The following is a 20562-nucleotide window of genomic DNA, read 5'->3' as shown; positions in this document are numbered from 1 at the left end:
TTTGGTAGTGTATATATGTCCATGCCACTCTCTCACTTCGTCCCAGCTTACCCTTTCCCCTCCCCGTGTCCTCAAGTCCATTCTCTACGTCTGTGTCTTTATTCCTGTCCTGCCCCTAGGTTCTTCAGAACCTTTTTTTTTAGATTCCATATGTATGTTAGCATACGGTATTTGTTTTTCTCTTTCTGAGTTACTTCACTCTGTATGACAGTCTCTAGATCCATCCATCTCACTGCAAATAACTCAATTTTGTTTCTTTTTATGGCTGGTATTGAGTATTAAATAGAAACAGAAGTTACCAGTCCTTCTTAACTCCAGTCTCATCTTTAATTTTTGTTCTGTTTTGTTGTTGTTCTTCTGATAATATAATAACTCTATATAGCATGTGTGTACCTCTATTTCTTTATAACTAATTTTATATAACATTTAAAGATCCTTCTCAATGAAAGATGAAGAAATTGTGCTACTTCTGCCTAACTCGCTCCTACCTTCCTGTGTTTTTTCATTGCCTTATTATTTTTTAGTGTTTTATTGGTTATATTTATCACTATGTAATTCTTCATTTCTTCTTTGATCTACTTAAGAGAGTACATCAATTTCCCCACTAAGTAAGAAGAATAAGTTAATGTCCTAATATTTTCTTCTTGCCCTTTCCAAGTCCAAACTTTTCTGTGAAAATATTTCTACCACGTCAGAGTTTATAACGTTTGCGTTTTGTACTGTGCTGTGATCAGTGCTTTGATGTTTTGTCTGTAGATTGGAAAAAATAGCTGGAATGCTGCCATTCTGCTCTACATAAATATTATTTGTTGCAAAGTCACATAGCAGGATTGGACCTGTAGGGCATCCAATGTCGTTCAACAGTTCAACACCATCCATTCTCTGATGTGTAACGCTGAACACCTGAGAAAAATCTCACAGTGATGTACTTGATTGGCTGCTCGAAAGCCCACCACATTTTAGATTTAAAATAATAACAATAGTAATAATAACAACAAACATGACAACAACTGTGAGCCTCAGTTTTGAAGAATAGGCACTTGGAATAATACAGGTTGTTAATAGCTGAGCATCCCCCTCTTGGTTAAGTTCTGGATGCTTTGCTGTTGCCATGGAAGCAGGAGCTCCTCTGAGAGAAGGGGGTTCTTTATCACTTCCCTGGGACACACATCATGAATGTCTGCTGGACTTCTAAGCACCTGCCCCACCCCCGTGACCACAGTGGCTTCCTTAGTTACTAAACTTAGGACTTTGCACTCCACTAGGCCAAAAAAGTCAAGACCCTGTTACCAGAGGAAAATCTCATTGGCTCCCGATGCTTGTATTTAGCTGTGATTTTATTTGTCCATGAAGAAGAACTGAGGATTTATGGAAACTTTTGCTGAAAGGTCTATCAGCGTTGACTGACTGGAAAATCTTCAAAAAGTGCTCCAAGATCCTCCAGACGTTGTGCTGTCCCAAATCAGGGTCATGGATACTCTAGCGGTAAAAGCTGCAAAAGACACCAATATTAGTGCCCATATATATTAAAAAAAAAAATCCAATGAGGACAACTAGGGGAAACTGGAAATGGTTAAGAAGTCAGTGCTTGTTTGTTCGTGTGTTTCTTCTCTTGGTTGCACTTATTGGCAGGAATGGAACAAAACAATAGAGTTAAACATGTTAAGGGTCCATATTGGGTCTCTTCCTTGCTCTATCAAGCAAAGCAAGGCAGCATGCTGTTTTTTCCTTATGATAAAATGCTTGCTCATTTTACAAAATACAGGAACCATGGATAAGCAGAAAGACATGAAAAACTCCCAAAAGCCCACCATGCAGAGATAATCTGTTAATATTTTAATTTAATGATAATAATGTCCATTGATTCATTCTGACAATGAGTTCATAATACAGATTTTGTCAAATTGCTTTTTCCCTTAAAAATACTGTTTGATAATTTTCAGGTCAATATAATTTCAAATTAATAATTTACCCCTTCAATTTATAGTCTAGTAAAGACATAGGATTCTATTCTATGTATATATCATAACTTTTAACCAATATTTTATCACTGGACATTTCATTTTTAATAGTACTTAAAATACTGTTATGTAACAGTATTTTGCACACGTACATTGATTTCCTTAAAGCAATTCCTAGAAGCACAATTTCTAGTTCACAAGCTTTGTTGTTTTGTTTTTAACATATTTTAAAATGGCCCTTGAACTTTGATTTTTATCAGTGCAGTGTAAGTTTGCATTTTTTATATCCTTCTGAATGGCGGGCATTAGAAATATTTATTTTCATAGAAGAAATTTAGTCATATTTTATTTATTAGTTCTTTCTTTTTTGGAGCAAATGATTTTTATTATTTTTTTTTTTCTTTTACAAATACACCGAAGCATCAGTGCCGCCAGCATCGGATGCAATCCTGGGCCACAGGTCGGCACATTCCTTTGCAGCTGGTCCTGTGAGGGCAGAACCTTTCATCTCGCCTTCATTGTTTACTATGACCCCCGCATTATCTTCAAAATAAAGAAACACACCATCTTTTCTCCGGTATGACTTTCATTGTTGAATTACCACGGCTGGATGTACCTTCTTTCTGAGCTCTGGTTTGCCTTTCTTGACGGTGGCCATCACCGTGTCACCCACACCAGCAGCAGGAAGTCTATTCAGTCGTCCCTTGATCCCCTTCACAGAGATGATATACAGATTTTTGGCTCCTGTGTTGTCAGCACAGTTGATCACGGCTCCAACCGGAAGACCCAAGGAAATCCGGAATTTCGCACCAGAGGACCCACCACGTCCTCGCTTCAACATCTTGAACACCGGAAAGGGACAAAAACAAACAAACAAAAAAAACTTGACTAGTTCTTAAAGCTAGTTTTAGTTTAATTGGTTTTCTAGGTTCCAAAACAAAAAGTGGCATTAAAAACTTATACTTGAGCAATGATCATTACAACATTACCTGAAGAGGGACAAACTATGAAATGCAGCTTCAATTTTGTGTTAATATTTTCAGGATCCTTCCTTAGCCTAATTCGTCTCCTTCACCCTTTTTTTGGGGGGAGGGGATGCAACACAAGGACACCCAAGATTCAATACTCTCAGATTCTGGAATAATCCTGTAAATCCATCCACAGGGATGAAGCCTTATTGAATGATAAGCCTTTCTTTAAAATTTATCAGTACTTGCGTTGTTTGTGTTTGTTACCAGTAACGTCTTCGCATTTTACGAGACAAGGAGGAGGCTTAAGCAAATGAAACTTATCAAGAACAATTAAGTTTCAGGAAAGTCTTTACTCTCTAAAGTCTTATGATCAAGCAGGGTATGTAGCTGCCAATTCCAAGCCCCAGTCAGGCCAGTCCTCTTCTTTTGATTTTGTTTACAGAGGACTTGTCAGGATCTTGTGGTCAATCAAATAGACTAAGCATAATGGGAACATTTGGCAAAAGTCAAGGAGGACAAAGCACCAGCTCAGCCAGGAATTTGAAAATAGTCCTCAGAGGCTTCCCTGGAGATCTCTCTCTCTGGGTTATTTGAAATGTCCTGTTGTCACTCATCCAATCATGGACCGCATCTAAAATACCCTGATCAGGGCTTCCCTGGTGGCGCAGCGGTTGAGAGTCCGCCTGCCGATGCAGGGGACATGGGTTCGTGCCCCGGTCCGGGAAGATCCCACATGCCGCGGAGCGGCTGGGCCCGTGAGCCATGACCGCTGAGCCTGCGCGTCCGGAGCCTGTGCTCCGCAACGGGAGAGGCCACGACAGTGAGAGGCCCGCGTACCACACACACACACACACACACACAAATAATAAAATAAAATACCCTGATCTAGAAGTTGCCCCGCCTATATTTGAATGCCACCTGGAGGAGAGGAATAACTATTCGAAAGAACATATTCTATTTTAGAAGAACATTACTTGAAAAGCTGTGTTGAGCTAAAGATGCTCAATAGCATCCAATCATACATTTTTAAAATTACATTAAAAATTAAAGTATATCAGGCACCACTCTAAGTTAGGTGCTTTACCAATTTTAATTAACTTAGTTCTTAATGGGGAGGTACTATGATCCCCATTTTACAGAAGGAGAACCGAGCCAGAGAGAATTTAGAAACGTTGTTCAACGTTACCACGATTGGTGAATGACAGCCCCCTTCAAGCCCAGATAGTCAGACGCCAGAATCAGTGTTTTTAAGGACTGTGTACACTATACTGCTTCTTTTATGCTTGGGTACGACAAAGAGAGACCTAACGAAAGGTCTTTTCCATAGGAACTGTTAACTGCAGTCTTCTAGAACATTAAAGCATGCGACACGGCAATGTCACAAGTGTTGGTTCCAAAGCAGAAGGTCATCATAGATGAGCAAGGTAGAGGTTCTGAACACACAGAAGTGTCCGACTTGATTCTGGATTCAATAGCTCTGAGTGAAATGGTTTGATCCACTGGCTTTTGCACCTATGAGTCGAGGTGACCTGGCGAGCTTAAGACCAGTGCAGATTATTAAATTGTATGCCCTGGAAACACTGATGCTGGTGACTGGGCCAGGGTCAGGAATCTGCATTTTTACCAAAGCTCCCTGGGTGAATCGAATGGACTGTGGTTTGGAAACCATGGGATTTCCTAACTCAGTCTTTCTCAAATTGTGGCCCCTGGAGAGCAGCTTCAGCCTCACCTGGCACTTGGTAGACGTACAAATTCTCTGTCCCCGCCCTGGACTTAGGGATCGTGGAAATCTCTTTTAACAGACCCTACAGGTGACCCAAATTCCTGTTAAAGTTTGAGAACCGCTGCCCTAACTTTAAATCAAATCCTCAGGAAACACATGGCGTTAGTCTAGACATCAACTCCCTAGAGAATAATGTCAGCGCTCACACAGCCTTCAACATAATTTTGTATCACTGCTCATTCTGATATTCTTTTTAAATCATGCTTCAATATTTGTTCCCTCTGTACAAAAAGGAAACCAGGTTGCATATAATATTTCTCCAGGGTGAAAATGAAGAGAAAAGAAAACCTACTTTCCTAGGGGATGAAAAAATCAGTAGAGCTGTTTCTGAATCATCCTTAAATTATTCAGTCCTTATGGATAGAAGTTATTCTTTTGGTAAAAATTATTTTTTTGTTTATCATTCAAATGAAATGACACTTGCAGTATCAGACACCATTTGTCACCGTTTTCTCTAAGCCAAGATATTAAAAATTCTTCACAAACACTAATTAGTCTCCTTACCATTTTGGGGGAAGTTGAGGTCAAGGATGTCACCTTCATTGTTTTCGAGAGAAAATGGAGACACGTGAACAATTGTCACCCAATTTGTATTCACTTCCCAACAATTCAATAACAGCATTCTTTCCATTTTTAGCTGACTGTATAGTTACACATATTTGACTTTCAGGTGGTAATTTCTTATATTTTTGGAAGCATTCATTTGTAGTTAACCTTTGGACACATTTTAAGTATGTAATCTTGGCTTACAGCTCATAACGGGCCGTACCTAAGAATAAAATATTATTTTGTGCAGCAATTTAAAATAAATAAACTAAGTAGCTTAAAAAAGACTTATCAATTGTCTGTGACCTTTTATCATTTATCATATAATCAGTGTGCTCTTTTTAACAAACAAAGCCCCTTCTTATCATCCAATGAAAAATGGACAATGCCAATAATTGTCAGAAATTTTAAGTGCTTTTCCTAAATATCTCCTTATTATCTAGTCTTTGATAGTATTATGTAGAGTCCATATGTGCTACACTGAAACTTAACACGTTAATAAGTCTACATACCATTACACATCCCCAGCAAGATATATAAATAAATTCATAGATAAGTAATAGAAAGATAGATGATAGATAATTGATAGATTGACAGACAGATGGTAGATAGATAGAGCTAAGCTTACCATTTCGCAATGCTTATTGAGCATAGAGTACTCATGTGTTCGGGTGTGTGTGTGTGTGTGTGTGTGTGTGTGTGTGTGTAAATATTTCAGGTCAACCACTAATTAGATATGCATTATTGGTCCCTAATACTAAGTCAATTAAAATTGAGGTGGTTAAATTAATTTATGTGGGCTTAAATCACTCTACCAATAGGCCAAGTTTCTCTAGGCTTTTAAAATAGTGTCCTGAATTGTGTCAAGTCTGCTCTTGTCCTTTCTGGTTTTCTACTGGTCTTGATTCTTCAAGAACAGTCTTATTATAGAGACTCCTCTTTGCATTGATTCATGCGATGTACTTTTATTCAACACCCACTGTTGAACATCCACTGTGCTAACTGCTGAGCATTAAGAGATCCAGAGAGACAACGCTATGGTTTGTTCAACCACAATCAAACATCAAGCCCAGAGACTGAATTTCTTTTTCATAATTCATCCTTTCTTGCTCATGACTTTATCCGCGTTATTGATGTTGCATTAATGTGTGTCGTTTGGACGTGAAGAGGGTGGCCCCTGGAGCCAGACTGCCCTTCTCCACTCAGCAGTTCTGTGAACTGGGGCTTCTCCAATGCTGTCTTGTGTAAAATAAGGATAATAATATCAATAGTATCTACTCCACAGGTTGACTTAAGGATTTGCTGAGCTAATGCGTGCAGCGTTTTTGAAGAACGCTATAGGATGGTTTCATGAATGTAGCTATGGTTATTATTTAGTGAAGATGCCCATGGCATAGACGACAGTCACGTGCAAGGGAGGACCAGAATGCCAGGTCTGCTGAGCACCTGCTGTCTGGGAGCCACTGAAAAGGAACAGAGCTTCATGCTTTCTACCCAGGTTACTTTCAAGCATCCTGCCGCCTTGTTTCCCCAAAGGAGATCCTGGGCATTTGCTCTAGTATGCAAGTTATTTTGAGTTGTTTCTGGAGAAGTGGTATTAGATTTATACTGACTCTGTGAGGCTGCTTTCAGCAGGGGTGAGGCAGCAAATTCTCCCTGGAGAGCAGACAAAAGGCAACATACACCCTGGTCCCTTTACCTCAAATGGTAAATTTCTCCGAAAAGGGAGAGTGGCCCTCCTTAAATTCCACGTGTTTAAATTCCCTCTATTTCATAAACGATTTTCAAGCTATGCCTTTCAAATTGTGCTGGAGTAGAGGAGCTCAGTTGCACTGACTTTGCAGTGGTCCTAATTTATGCGGTTGGGAAGAGCAGGCCTTTGCTCTCTGCAAAGCCTGGCGGATGAGCCCAGACCAGCATCTCCTTTCAAGTGCATCACGGGAAACTCCATTTTCACTCCAGACAAGTCCATCTCCACCGGCTCAAACTGTGAGGAAAGAGAAGCGATTGCTGGGCCAGGCTCTTGACAGGGGGAGAGCTACCACGGGTGGCTGGGAAGGTTGGGGAAGGGAGAGCATGTTTGTGTCTTCAAATGCGGCGAATCTGAATTTCAAAACGTAAACTTTTTAAGGCAATCTGGGAGGAGGGGATCGCGTTTGATTTTGGGAAGCAAGGAGTGAAGGGTTCTTAGCGAATCGGTCCTTCCTCTTGCTCCTCCCTGCGAGGTCCCCTGCCTGAGTGCTGCTTTCCTTGCAAATGTGCCCAGGTGTCATCCACAGCAATTTCAAACACTCTGCACCTACAGCCAGAGTGCGTGGAAAGGGAGCTGTCAGGTCCGAAAACAGAGATGCCTCCGTACAAATAACTAACAAAGTAGGCGGAGGTGCACCGCTCTCCAAAGAGCCATTGCTGGTAACAGTACTCAGCCATCTTCTCTTTTCACCAGGCTGCAAACTCATTTTGAAAACCAATTGTCCACGTAGGTAGGACTGCTGGGGCTGACCCTGGAGGGATAGCTGGGGTGGAGGTGAGCCTTCCAAAGCTGCTGCTTTCTGATCCCATCTTATTGGAAGTGCATGAAAGACTATTTTCTTTCCCCCTTTCCAAGAAAAGTACTTAAATGGCTCATTATTTTTATTTTATTAATTTTTATTGGAAGTAGTTGCTTTACAATGTTGTGCTAGTTTCTGCTGTACAGCAAAGTGAATCAATTATATGTATACATATATCCCCACTTTTTCAGATTTCCTTCCCGTTTCGGTCACCACAGAACATTGAGTAGAGTTCTCTGTGCCATACAGTATGTTCTCATTAGTTATCTATTTTATACATAGTAGTAGTGTATGTATGTCAATCCCAATTTCCCAGTTCATCCCACCCCTCCGCCCTCCTTGGTGTCCATAAGTTAGTTCTCTACATCTGTGTGTCTGTTTCTGCTTTGCAGATAAGTTCACCTGTACCATTTTTCTAGATTCCACATATAAGCAATATTATATGAGATTTGGTTTTCTCTTTCTGACTTACTTCACTCTGTATGACAGTCTCTAGGTCCATCCTCATCTCTGCAAAGGGCACAATTTTGTTCCTTTTTATGGCTGAGTAATATTCCATTGTATATATTTACCACCACATCTTCTTTTTCCATTCCTCTGTTGATAGACATTAAGGTTGCTTCCGTGTCCTGGCTATCGTAAACAGTGCTGCGATGAGCATTGGGGTGCATGTGTCTTTTGGAATTATGGTTTTGTCCAGGTCTCTCCCAGGAATGGGATTGCTGGGTCATATGGTAGTTCTATTTTTTAGCTTTTTGAGGAACCTCCCTACACTGGCTCATTATTTTTGACTGTGGTTCCATTAGGGCTTTTATTTTGCTCTCACAGGTGGATTTCATTTTGTCCTGCCTGATGCAGGACGGGGTGAGGGGTGAATGCTTCCGGCAACACTCCTGGTGGGAGGTTGCCCAGAAACTGCTTCTCAGTCCTCCAGTGATCAGGACACAACATTCACTGAGCCGGGCCCAACGTCCTCATTGTGCTAAGTGCTTTCACCTCTTCTCCCACTGGATCTTGGTGACCCCCAGGAGGTAGGTGGCAGGTGACGTGCTCACTAAGCAGACCTGGAACTGAAGTTCAGGTCTCAAGAACTTGTTCAAGATCATACACCTGGTGTGGAAAACCTCCGTGATCCCTAAATGCCTCATGTACACTGTGCTCTAAAAAAATTTTGCTTTGTTTTTGCCTGAAAAAATTTTATTCAACGGTAAGACACACTTGCCGTCTGTCGATGCTGCCCACGCCCATCATCACCATTTTCCTTTTTTTTTTTTTTAGTATTTTTTCCTTGCTCTTTGGCTATTCTCTCTACACCAATGATCTGCAATTTGTATGGCGTTTATGTCCTTTTCTCATATCCGCCTCCCCTAATCCAAGAACTTTATGTTGTGGAATGTCTCATATTCTAGCCAGAGGGTTTAATTAGGAACTATTGATATTTTCATTTTAAATATTTAATCACGCATAATGATATATCTGTTTAACCACACTGAGTTGAAATCACTCTGGTAAAAGGTTTGGTCTATCCTGTAGAACTCCAGATTCCCTGCCTAGAAGAGTCTGAAATATTGCAAATAAATCAAGGACCCACATCACGGAGTCTGAGGTTTCCGAGGGATTCGAGATCATCACCATATAAATTTCATTCTGCGTTTTGTTTGGTTCTCTTTGTGATGTAAAGTGAAGTCCGTTCCATGGAGCTGGCCTTGCCTGCATCTTCTTCTCCATAGCATCCTCTCCTCCCTTCTTCCTCGGCTGGATTTGTCATCATGCTGATGCTCTGACGCTTCTCTCTTCCCATTTATCACCTCACCTCTGTCTTCCATCTTCCACTGCGGATGGTCTACCCTTCAGCAGCACCAGGATAATGTGAAACTGAAGATTAATTATTTAAGGACTGTTTACCACAGGCTACTCTCTGAACATGGAATTCACGTCTGTACTTTTACTTTCCCAGTTCCCACCAATGTCAGTGCCCTTTCTCTTATGCTGCCAACCTCGGGAAGAACTTTTTTAAGGGCTGTTTATCAGTTTATCAGTAAGAAGCCCTGCTGGGCATCCCATGTGGCAGAGTGAGTGGCGATCTCATCTGCCTTGTATTACCCATGAGGACAGAGAAGGTATTTTGTTTATCTCGATGTTCTCAGAATCATGGCTTTGTTTGCTCAGTAAGAATTATTGAACTGAATCCTTACTAAGGTATTATTTTTCTCATGCATATTTGAATTTTAATGGGAAACTCGAAAAGAAGGGGAGAAGGAAAAAGGAAGAGGAAGGGAAAAGAGAGATAAAGGAGAGAAAGACGTTAGCTTAAGGAATGACATGCTGTGGTTTTAAGGGATTAATGGTAGAATTCATATCACGGAATGGTTTAGGAAGGGCACTTATCTTTTTAAAAGGTTGTCTGTATTAATGTGGCTATGTTTGCTGTAATTGCTCATAGACCTAAATTCTCTCTCTTTTAAATATAAGTTGGTGAAATCTTATGAATGGTCAGCAGTGATTCATAGTAAGATGAAATCTCTCGTATTATGAGGAAGGAGGGAATAGCATAACTCTTGCCCCATCTCAGAAATCTCAGAAGCCCCTGTAATATTGGTGAGATATGTGAGGACCACTAATAGATTCACGCGTTGTGTAGTTTACACTTTAAGAGATTCAATACAAAGGAATGTTTTCAAAACAGAATTTGAATATTAGCTCCCGTTCACCTTTTCTGTATAATCTTGAGAAAGTCCGGTAACAGTCGTGTTTCAGTTTTCTAATCCGCAAGTTAGAATGGTGCGGCGTATGTAAGGTGTTCTGGATTCTTAAGACATCATGTTTTTTAAATGCATTATTAAAAAACTAAAGGTGTTTATTTACAAAATCTTAGCACATTGAGAATTATTTGTTGAACCCTTAATCCAAGCATTGCCTGCAATCCAAAAATCAATCGGGTGTGGATCCTGCGCTCAGGGAGATGTATATACTAAGAAAGATTTTTTTTTTAGGTATAGACAAATACTGGTGATCAAGGTAGAATGTATTCCATTTTAATTAGAGAGTTTAGTGGAAGTGACATAAGGGCAATGAGAAAAAGGATTTTCATGGAATTGTGGAGTTCTTCTGAACTGCTCTTGAGAGAGTGTTGGAAGATGGCTGGGATTTGATCATGTGAAGTTGGCAGGAGAAAGGGATATAATGAGACAGAGACAACATAAGCAAGGTCTGAAGATGGGGGTGGGTGGAATTTGTGAATATGTGAAGTATGGAACACAGTCGTGGGCTTTACAGATGATGGTACAGAGTGCGAGGAATACTCGGTGACTTTTCATAGTGGAGTTAAGATTGCCCCGTTGAAGACTAATCAGAGAACAGGAGAAAAAAGAAAACTTGTTGGTAATTGCAAAAGTGTAGGTGAGTCATGTCCTAAAGAAATGAAAGACATTGTAAAAAGACAGGAGAAAATGGGTGAGTAGATTATTGAATAAATGACGTCACTGACATGATGAATGAGTGATCATAAATTAACAGGACTTGTCATACAAACATTCTAGATCTATAAGTTTTCTTGCCTTTTAAAAAATACTTTTCTCACATGTATGGAAGAAGTCCCTGATATAACAAGCCAGTTTGAATTAATAATGCAGCAAATTTGTTCATGAGAATTTGGGGTACTCAGCAAAAATGGTGAATTATTAGAAGTAAAACCTTTGGGAATCATCTTCAGAATTGTGCACTGATTTTGGTTCGAAGCAGTGCCATCAGTTTTGGATTTTTATTCTATTCTTTATTAAAATGTGTTTACAACTACATTTCCCATTTTAAATACCCGTGCATCCCCTAATTTATTTTTCTCCCTTGGAAGAGAGTACATTGCCAGCCGAAATTCTTCTGAAACTGACAAATAGAAGACTGAAGACACAGATCTAGTAACAGATCCAGTAATGGCTGAAGTTGCCAAAATTTAGCTTAGATGAATTTTCAGTCTTTTAGAGTAGGTCCACTTCTTATTTTTCTTTCTTTGCACAATTACGCAAGTCAGATTATTTCAGTGCCCTCCTTTAATGTGTAATGAACTAGCATAAAAATCTATAAATGTCACTTTTCGGTTGGCCAATAGCTATTTGAAAAGAATGAGAGAAATGAGAAATAAAGTCAAAGCACCCTCCTCTTGTAGATGTGGATGATGCCTAATTGTTACTTTGCTGAAAAGAGGAGCTGATGGGATTCTTAACACATGAAGATAAACTTTGCTTCTATCTCTGGGTTTGTGTCTGCACATTCCTAGCAGAAATGTATTTCATCTTCAGTTTAATTTTCTTAATTTACATGTTGGATAAAAAAATCCTTTTAAACAGGATATGACGAAAATACAGCACTTATATAGTGGGAAAGAGGGTAAAACATATGACTTAAATGTTAGTAATACATTTTTTAAAAGATTGATAAGAACAGTTGTACATTTCTATTAAATGCTGGTTCTTGATGAAAAGTAAAGTTAAAAAGAAGAGAATGGGGAAACCATGAGAGGTTTGAAAGATTCTTGTAGATATTTCCAAGAATGTTAATGTTTCTTGACATTGGCCTCATATTTAAAAAATAAAAGTAGGAGAAGTCTACTGTAAAAAAACGTAATAAATATTCTATAAAGTAAAAAGTAGACGTTTCTATTAGTCCATTGACCAAAAACCCTCCCCCAATTAAAAATAATTAACGGTTTATGTACCATTCCAGGCCTTTCATATATATTTATAAATATCTCAATGTTCAACTCATATAGCTCGACCTCTCTTGCTGTTGTCAACTGTATTATTCTATCAACACCACATAATTATTTTTCTAACCCAATTTGGATCATACCATACCTATTATTATTTGACCTGTTAACTCGTATAATGTTTGATACACATCGTTCTTTATCTGCATACACAACCCTACCTTATTCTTTTCATCAATTGCATAAAGTACCATGATATTGCTATACCATATTTTAGCCACTCTTTTATTAAGAAAACTTAGATTTCCAATTGCTAGTATAATGAATGGCAATTCAGTGTACATTAACGCACATGTGTATTCTTCCACACGTGTTAAGTGTTGCATAGGATGCATTTTGATGAATACCACCAAAAAAAAAATCCCTACTACAGCAAATAACAGTCTCAGTATTTGGTATGAGAGGGGTGTTGTCTTACTCTGAGTAATCCAAAGCCTTGCCAATGTTTGTTGAATTCACCAAAGTTATCAGTGAAAATGATTTTTATTGTTATGTTAATCTGCGTTTCTCTGGTAATTGGTGAAGTCCAACTCCTGTCACGAGCAATGGCCATTTATGATTCTCTTTCTGCGAAATGCCTGTTCACTTGTTTTGCCCGCTTTTTTCTTCCATTTTATTTTTCGTATTGATTTATAGAAGCATTTTCTACATTGTTGATGTTAAGAATGCTAAGAATTTGTCTAGTATATAAGATGTTTTAGTATTGGCGGTTATTTTGGCCCTGTTGCTTGTCTTTGAATTTGTTTATATCATTCATAACCTCATAAAAGTGTCTTAAGTATGGGAAAGATTTTCCAAGTTTGGGAAAAGGCATGAGCAAAAGGTTTGATGGTAGAATGATTATGCAATTTCTATTATTATAGGATGAATAGAAAATTAAACCAATATGGCAGCTATAAAGTAAAACCCTTGGTCCCTTACTCCATAACTAATACATATAAAACAAATAAGAAACCAGATTCTCAATATTTCAGATTTGTTTTACTTGCCTGAACACGTATAAGCAAAGATGTAATCTGTATTCAAAATGCTAATTTGGCCTTTAAAATCTGACTATATTAATTAGCATGAATTAGAGCAACCTTCTCTGTCAGACCTGCCAATTAATATGTATGACCATTAAGTTTAAACCCAGTTGACTGATGAAAACGTTAGCACACAGTAAAATGACTTCAAACAAATACTCTTCCAGCTCTCTGCTAAGGACCTGGACTACTGCGTACCTTACAGAATTTGTTTCCATGCTCTAATCATACTCGTACGTTAGCATTTACAGTTGAAATACATAGCGGAGTTCTTTTCACAACAGAGACTCTGAAAGGAGTTCTGGGGTGGAGTAAAAAGGACATTTAGGCTGCGTATTCATTCAGTAGTTGATTTATGCTATGGGTTATAGTCCAGGAATTTTTCTTAATCCACATGATATACTATAGAATCCTAGAACTCAACGCTGCAGGAGATTTATGCTATCTTTCTAAAAAACATTCACTGAGTGATAATACAACAAATCCCTTCCTCTGAAGGACGGAGCAGAAATCACATCTGAGGAAGAGGCAGAGAATGAAGTGACCTGGTTGGCTGCCAAGAGAAGTCTTGAAATGTCAGGATCCAACCTTCGGCTTTCTGCCTTCTAAGCACAGAAACTAGGTCTTTCCCAATCTCTCCAGAGTCCTGGATTTGACTGCATTCTGAACATCAGTTGCAAACTAACCAGTTCACAAGCTCCTCAAATATATAAAATAATGTAGCAGGAAAGTGGGTGTGCTATTTGGGATCTCCTGACAGTTTTACAATACGACATAATAAACTAAATTGTATAAATTAGGATTATTTGCTGAGTATCAGACTAAAGATATTTAGTTGAAATAGCATGAAAGCAAATGCCTGTAATCCTGACACCTTGGCGTTTCCAGCTGTGAACTAAGAGAGCACCAGCCAGGATAGACAGTGCCGGCTCCGTCAGAGCTGCTCAAAACAGGCCGGAAGAGTAACGCTTTTCGTTGCTCCAGGCTCTGAAGGATATATTCTTAACACAGGAATTCCATCTCAACCTTAGGGACTAGGGTCCCGAAACCCCCTGTGGGTAAATAAATTGAGAAAAAAATGTTTGTTTTTTTGCGGTACGCGGGCCTCTCACTGCTGTGGCCTCCCCCGCCGCGGAGCACACGCTCCGGACTCCCAGGCCCAGCGGCCACGGCTCACGGGCCCAGCCGCTCCGCGGCATGCGGGATCCTCCCAGACCGGGGCACGAACCCGCGTCCCCTGCATCGGCAGGCGGACTCCCAACCACTGCGCCACCAGGGAAGCCCTGTTTGTTTGTTTTAATGGGACTCAGAAGATTGAAGTATATCACAACTGAAGGTAGTAAAACCCTAACATAAAAAGATAATCATAATACCGGAAATAAAACAAGGGAACAGCATTTCTTCATGTTAAATTAGTAAGATTCAGAACTCTGCTGTTAATTATATCTGGAGCATAAGTTAGATGTCAGCCTTCGTCTGTGGTATAGAAACTACTACCTAAAAGCCCCTTCCCACACTTACTAGCTTGTGACAAGGTGTCCCTAATTTCATTTCTTTATTTGTGAATGGGTTGAACAATAGTTATCTCACTCAGACGTTTATTGTGAAGTTCAAGTGAAATGCTTCATGGAAGCACAGAGAAGCTCTCAATAAAAGTTAGCCATTATTGATATTTCCATTGTTATTTTTTATTCTTTTAAAAAATGTATTGATGTCTTCTTTATTCTTTAACATGGACCATGGGCACATGCAAGGAAACTGTTTTTTTACTCTTTGTAGGGTAAAAAAAATTCCCTTTATAGAAACTCTCTGTGGTTGTATGACATTAGTTTCTGCAGAAATTTGAATTTTACCCCCAATTTTTTCTGGACCTCTTCTTCTGTGTTGAATGTCATTAAAGCAGGCTCTGATGGATAAAAATCCAACCCTCTTGTCTGTAATGTAGGGGGAACCCTGCTTTTCAATTGCATTTGTCTTCCACTTTTCAACTTGAAGTCCCCCCAAAGCGCTGACTCTACTTCTACAATTTCGCCCTGGACAGAGTGCCCCTCACAGCCTGTTGGACCTGTTTCTTCCACTGAGTGACACGGTTCAGCAGCGGGTCACCACCGTGTTCACAAGGGTGCCTCTCTGCTCGAGTCCAGCCTCTTCCTTTGCTTTGGTTTCACATGTATGAAGACGCAGCCACTGGGCTATCTCCATTTCTCTGTCTTTCATCAACTCTGGTCAAGGAGCAGTTCACAGGAACAGAGCTTCTTTGATTAGGTGCTTCTCTTTTTTCCCCAAAACACCAGGACCTTTCTCCTGGTCCGTCTTGTTGTGGTTGCTTCTATATCTTTAGTCGTGGAAACTCTTCTCTGCTGGTCTTCAGGTAAAGAAAAATCTCCCATGTGTTGATTTTACAGTTGAGTTTTAGAGATATTATTGCTACTCCTTAATTTAAAGAACTGATCAATTAGTATATGTGAAAGTGTTTTATAAGCTACACAGTACAATAAAAGAGCTATGATAATATTGCAGTTTATTGTATCTCTTCACAAAGCCAAGATGTGCACCAAGATTATCCTCATTGGGATCCATAGGTGTATATTCCATTTTTACATGCAAAGACAGTTTAAAGTAAAAATGGCAAACTCTACTCTAGACCACTGTAGACTATCCCTCACAGAGATCTTCCAATGTATCATTATAACCAACAAATTTTGATCATCCACAGAAGTTATGTTGGTGTTTTAAAGTTTGAAATCTTTGTGAACCAGAAATATAAACAAAGTGAAATAAAACAGAGCTTTATTTGCTAAGGGCTCTGACACCCCTAAGTAGCACTGTAGCTGTTCGATATATTTGATACTTTATTCAAAATTGTGTTTAGATGTATAGATAGATAGATAGACAGATAGATGATGTGAAACTTCGTTTTGTCTCATGGTAATTTTTGAAAAAAACACAATTCAGACTGCTTTGTGTGATTTTGTAATAACTCATATAAATGTTCTGAATTGAAATTATTCTTATTTGAGGACACACATTTGAATAAAAAGTTAGATTTTAGACAGGAAATCTAAACATATTTAGGCTGCGTTTGCTTCATTAAGAACTCCTTTCTCAATATACTGCTAAGAAGTAAGATGTCCCAGTGGTACTGTCAGATCGAGACAGAGTACCCTAACTCAGCTGCTCCTGTATTATTTTACCTCATGGCAGGAATCTGTAAACTAGTTTTGAGTTTATAATGCAAGTCTTTCTCAAAGCTTTCTGCCACATTCTATAAAACTACCGATTAATCAGATCCACTCTCCCCCTGAATCATAAATCACTAGTACATTGACACTGGATCTCATTCATCTTAGTAACTTCTATGCTCCTTGTTGGAATAAAGTAAACTGAGTTCATCTATTGAAGCCTTTGATCCTGGAGACAATTCATCCTGTTTATCTAAGGATGCTGTGCCTTTATTTTGGAAAATTCGTTCTCTTTGCGCGTTCTCTTCAAACCTAGAGAAGGCCCTACCACAAATCCCGAGATCCGTGGTCAGTGCCTCACTATTCCCAGAGGCACAGGCTAGAATGATGATGGGAATGTGGAGGTCCCTGCAGTGCCATCTGGAGATTTCTGTCCTTCCCTCTTACCTGGACACCAGCATGTCATCCTGCGTACCTGGAACTGATTCTTTACGGCTTTCTCCATCAGGGTAGTCTTTGAAGGGAAATTTTGTCATGAATCTCTCTTTGTTTTAAACACCACAGTGGCATTTTTTTGTTGTTGTTTTGCAATACACAATGAATACGCAACAGAAATCAAACATAAAAATGACTCTTCTCCTAAATTTAATTGTAGAAATTGTGTGTATTTTCTTAAAAAATCATAGTGCACCTGGGCGAAGGCCAGTACATTGCAAGTGAAATGATGGTTCTTGATGAAGGTGATGCTGTGAGAGAGCATTTTGGTCTGGAGATGTGGACACTGATAATAGGATAGAATTCTAGAAAACGTGGCACCTTTCTACAATTTCATTCAACACACTTTTATTGATGCCTACTATGTAGCCAGTATTACTAGATGTCTGGGATATACATGCATGTGCAGGCACTCACACACACACACACACACACACACACACACATACACACACACTACTCAGTCATTGTTATTACCTTTTATTAAGACAATCTGTTAGAGCAGTTTAAGGTTGACAGCAAAATCGAGAGACAGGTACAGAGATGTCCCACATACCCTCCTCCCCAACATGTTGCACAGCCTGACCCTTATCAACATCCCCCAACAGATGCTACATGTGTTACAATTGATGAACCTACACTGACATGTCGTTGTCACCCAAAGTCTCTAGTTTACTTTAGGGATCGCTGTTGGCATTGCATTTTCTGTGAGTTTGCATAGAGGTACAATTTGTACAGTTGACATATATCCATCATTATTATACCATACAGTGTAGTTTCACTGCCCCCAAAACCCTCTGTGTTCTGCCTATTTATCCCTCCCCAACCGCAGCCACGGTTTTAAGTCCATGTTTTAATAAGGGAAGTTTATTAGAGAAAAATGATACGGACCAGAAAGAAGTAGATAGAGCTATGAAAGAGCAGCTCTGCTTATAGGAATTAGAAAACGCATGACAAAATAAGTAGCATTTGAGTTGGACCATAGAGATAAAGAGAATTATTCCAGGCCGTGAAAGCTGGGGCTTTGTAGGCCGTATAAACAGAGAGAGTTGTTAAATGGCACAGTGTGCTCAGGGAAGTGTGAAACACTCAGTGTAGTTTTCACCGGGCTTCCCTCACAGCACAAATGCTTTGCCTCACACTATTACTTATTCATTGTCACAGCCGGCGTTCCTATTCTATCACCTATCACAGTGGGAGTGACCTTGTCTCTTGAATAACATTTCTTTTCTCTTGAAATAATTTCTATCCGAAATTCTTAGTTTCTTCCCATTCCTCTGAATTCTTCAGTATTCCAATAAAATTGTCATTATAAAACCCACAATTGATTCTGCCATCCTTCTGTTAAAGTCGTTCACCGCCTCTTTGTTGCCTACAGCATAAAGTCTCAGTCCCTTCACATGAGGTACAAGATCAATGACTACCTGGCCCTAATCCATCTTCCCATCCTCATCCCTCACCATCTCCTTTCTTGCACAAAACTACACTGATGGCTTCCCTGGTGGCGCAGTGGTTGAGAGTCCGCCTGCCGATGCAGGGGACACGGGTTCGTGCCCCGCTCCGGGAGGATCCCACATGCTGCGGAGCGGCTGGGCCCGTGAGCCATGGCCGCTGAGCCTGCGCGTCCGGAGCCTGTGCTCTGCAACGGGAGAGGCCACAACAGTGAGAGGCCCGCGTACCGCAAAAATAAAAAACAAAAAAACTACACCGAGTGTTTCACACTTCCCTGAGCACACTGTGCCATTTAACAACTCTCTCTGTTTATACGGCCTACAAAGCCCCAGCTTTCACGGCCTGGAATAATTCTCTTTATCTCTATGGTCCAACTCAAATGCTACTTATTTTGTCATGCGTTTTCTAATTCCTATAAGCAGAGCTGCTCTTTCATAGCTCTATCTACTTCTTTCTGGTCCGTATCATTTTTCTCTAATAAACTTCCCTTATTAAATCACGGACTTAATATCGTGGCTACGGTTGGGAAGGGATAAATAGGCAGAACACAGAGGGTTTTAAGGGGAATGAAACTACACTGTATGGTATAATAATGATGGATATATGTCAACTGTACAAATTGTACCTCTGTGCAAACTCACAGAAAATGCAATGCCAACAGCGATCCCTAAAGTAAACTAGAGACTTTGGGTGACGACGACATGTCAGTGTAGGTTCATCAATTGTAACACATGTAGCATCTGTTGGGGGATGTTGATAAGGGTCAGGCTGTGCACGTGTTGGGGAGGAGGGTATGCGGGACTTCTCTGTACCTATCTCTCGATTTTGCTGTCAACCTTAAACTGCTCTAACAGATTGTCTTAATAAAAGGTAATAACAATGACTGAGTAGTGTGTGTGTGTGTGTGTGTGTGTGTGTGTGTGTGTGTGTGTGTGAGTGCCTGCATATACATGTATATCCTAGACATCTAGTAATACTGGCTACAAAGCCCACCTGTTTGCCAGGTCTTATAAATAAGTTCTTGGATTGCACGTCTCCTTGGCCTTCTGGGCGTAGCACTAGAGCCTAACATATTTATCTCTGATTCTTCAGAGTAATAAGAAGCAGGAATTCTGTTTCACACTTTATTAATCATATAATGAGTTAATAAGTAACAGTTTCCATTTCTTGGAAACTCTGAAAAGAAGCAATTTCTTAAAGAAATTAGAAAGGTCCTTTTTTCACCCTCACGGGAGCCAGCTAGTTCCATAGACTGCTTAAGAGGTCCTGCAGAACTGAATGAGTTTCCATCCTTGTTGGTCTCCTGGGACACACACAGACCAAGGCATTGGGTAAATTCCATGAGACACAAAATTATCTCTTAGAGTAAAAGAAGCTGTCTTGTCTGAAAAGATCATTTATAGAGTGTTCAAGTCAGGCTGAGGCTTAATTCCATTTAGTTCTTTTAAGTTGGATGAATAATCCATTGTCAGGACCAGATGGAATGAGCTGTTTGTACCACTGACAGTTTTTCACACTAGTTAATTTTTGGCATTGGAACTAGTCTACCCTGCCTTTTCAGAAGTCATCTGGTGTCAACAGTTCTGCAGGGACCTGATTTATCCTAGAAGTGAAGATTTGCAGGGGAGCTGATTCCACAACCTTTATTGCTAAATCATTTTGACGTTTCACAACCTTTCTTGCCAGGGTGTTCTTTCTTATATCTAAGGGGTTAGCAGTCTCTGGCAGGGGTTCTCAATCTTTTGATTAAGAGGAGATTCTTTTCATTTCGCAAAGCTTTAAGATAACTAGAGAGAGGAAAAGAGGGTTGCAAAACATATTAGACACGTTGGG

At 39.8% G+C, this 20562-nt stretch overlaps 1 pseudogene; it reads right to left on the bottom strand.

Moving 5' to 3' along the window:
* Nucleotides 1-2364: 2364 nt before the first annotated feature.
* On the bottom strand, nt 2365-2820 carry LOC114897484 (annotated as a pseudogene).
* Nucleotides 2821-20562: the final 17742 nt, after the last annotated feature.

Source organism: Monodon monoceros, unplaced genomic scaffold, assembly GCF_005190385.1.
Source record: "Monodon monoceros isolate NGI ecotype Baffin Bay Population unplaced genomic scaffold, NGI_Narwhal_1 Super_Scaffold_17, whole genome shotgun sequence".
NCBI classification, from domain to species: domain Eukaryota; kingdom Metazoa; phylum Chordata; class Mammalia; order Artiodactyla; family Monodontidae; genus Monodon; species Monodon monoceros.
Note: the sequence above shows the minus strand (reverse complement) of the source record. Positions and strands in the feature narration are given on the sequence as shown.